General features: G+C 42.1%; 2 pseudogenes; one reads left to right on the top strand and one right to left on the bottom strand.

The window, feature by feature from the left end:
* Positions 1–489: 489 nt before the first annotated feature.
* On the bottom strand, positions 490–610 carry LOC134963649 (5S ribosomal RNA; annotated as a pseudogene).
* A 166-nt stretch (positions 611–776) lies between these two features.
* On the top strand, positions 777–897 carry LOC134963647 (5S ribosomal RNA; annotated as a pseudogene).
* The last annotated feature ends 1,273 nt before the right edge of the window (positions 898–2,170 follow it).

The following is a 2,170-nucleotide window of genomic DNA, read 5'->3' as shown; positions in this document are numbered from 1 at the left end:
AAGCTACCCATCAGTGGTGCTCCCCCGAGTCAATTATTCATAGTGAGAACATGAAAAAAAGAAGAAAGAAGACTCTTTGTTGGGAAGCACTCAAAATACAGATAACGTAGTACGACTAAGTGTCACAAAAACTAACTAAAATGCAATATTTTATTAATTCTCTTTAAAATTAATTATTGAGGAGTTCAATGGGTGCCGATGTTTATTAAATGGTGACATTGCGAAAATATAAAAAGAAATATATAAATTGTAAGGTACAAATACCTAATTCAGGCCGAAGTGGGTATGTCTATATTGTTGTTAATAATCACACTTCCAACTGTAGGACAACCTGTGATAATAAATTGCTCACTTATTGAAAATATGACCATCATTTATAAGCTGCTATATATCCCAAAATGGGAATTTTAATCCTAGCAGATAGTTGAATCATAGGTCATAACCGAGGTGTAATACAATGCTCTGTATTGGTGACAGATGGGTGGCAAATATTTGCAGTACCAGGGTGTTCCTTGGTAGTCTCCTATCCAAGTACTTAACCCGGCCCTCCACTGCTTGGCTTCCAAGATCAGATGAGATTGGGCATCTCCAGCGGGGTATGACCGCAGACCTTATGCTCACCCTTGTCACACTGTGTCCACAAATGGGCACAGACAGGAGCCAATTTACGTTGTTATATGAGCCACAGGTATCGATACCTGTGGCTCATATAACAACGTAAATTGGCTCCTGTCTGTGCCCATTTGTGGACACAGTGTGACAAGGGTGAGCATAAGGTCTGCGGTCATACCCCGCTGGAGATGCCCAATCTCATCTGATCTTGGAAGCCAAGCAGTGGAGGGCCGGGTTAAGTACTTGGATAGGAGACTACCAAGGAACACCCTGGTACTGCAAATATTTGCCACCCATCTGTCACCAATACAGAGCATTGTATTACACCTCGGTTATGACCTATGATTCAACTATCTGCTAGGATTAAAATTCCCATTTTGGGATATATAGCAGCTTATAAATGATGGTCATATTTTCAATAAGTGAGCAATTTATTATCACAGGTTGTCCTACAGTTGGAAGTGTGATTATTAACAACAATATAGACATACCCACTTCGGCCTGAATTAGGTATTTGTACCTTACAATTTATATATTTCTTTTTATATTTTCGCAATGTCACCATTTAATAAACATCGGCACCCATTGAACTCCTCAATAATTAATTTTAAAGAGAATTAATAAAATATTGCATTTTAGTTAGTTTTTGTGACACTTAGTCGTACTACGTTATCTGGCATATGGAGGAAGCCTGATTGGCTGTGGATGAGATCTGATGGTATCTAAGGACATGTAAATGGAACTGTTTGGCAGAAAGACAGGAAGGAGACTACTGAAAAAAATCAAGTCACAGCTAGGATTGTTTGTGAATCCGGAGTAGATTGTGCTGCTGGGTTTTGGCTTGGGACCTTAGGACGGAATTGGGCTGGCTTAATATAGGATCTACTCATTCATAGACGTGGCAGTTTGGCAAAGTTGGAGCACCTGACTGGATGCTGTATCAGGTGAATAGAGTTGGTGATGTGGTACCAGCTATATGGGAAACTGGAACACTGGGGTGATGAGTTACCAGTGCATTAGAATAGCTGGGAAGTTCGTAACACTGAGGGCTCACAATCACTGTGATGAGATTATCCATTGAATCTGAAAATGCTGCAACAGATTTGCAGGAGCAGCTTTACAGGAACGCTGGGATAGGCTGTACCGGCGAATTGGGTAATGCTGCAATGGATTGCAGTAGCAGCTCTTCAGGAATGCTGAGATAGGCTGTACCAGCGAATTGGAAATGTTGCAAAGATGAACTGAGCAGTCCTTCAGGATCACTGGGATTAGCTGTACCGGTGAATCTGGATATGCTGCAATGATGAACTGAGCAGCCCTTCAGGATCACTGGGATTGATTGTAACGGTGAATCTGGATATGCTGCGATGATGAACTGACCAGCCCTTCAGGATCACTGGGATTGGCTGCACCAGTGAATCTGGATATGCTACTATGATGAACTGAGCAGCCCCCCAGGATCACTGGGATTAGATGTACCAGTGGATCTGGATATGCTGCGATGCTGAGCTGGGTAGCTGAACTGGATTGCTCACAAAGCCAGGGAGTGCTGGAGATG

Source organism: Pseudophryne corroboree, chromosome 9 (assembly GCF_028390025.1).
Source record: "Pseudophryne corroboree isolate aPseCor3 chromosome 9, aPseCor3.hap2, whole genome shotgun sequence".
NCBI lineage: Eukaryota > Metazoa > Chordata > Amphibia > Anura > Myobatrachidae > Pseudophryne > Pseudophryne corroboree.
The sequence above is the reverse complement of the archived record's forward strand: the minus strand, read 5'-3'. Positions and strand labels throughout refer to the sequence as shown.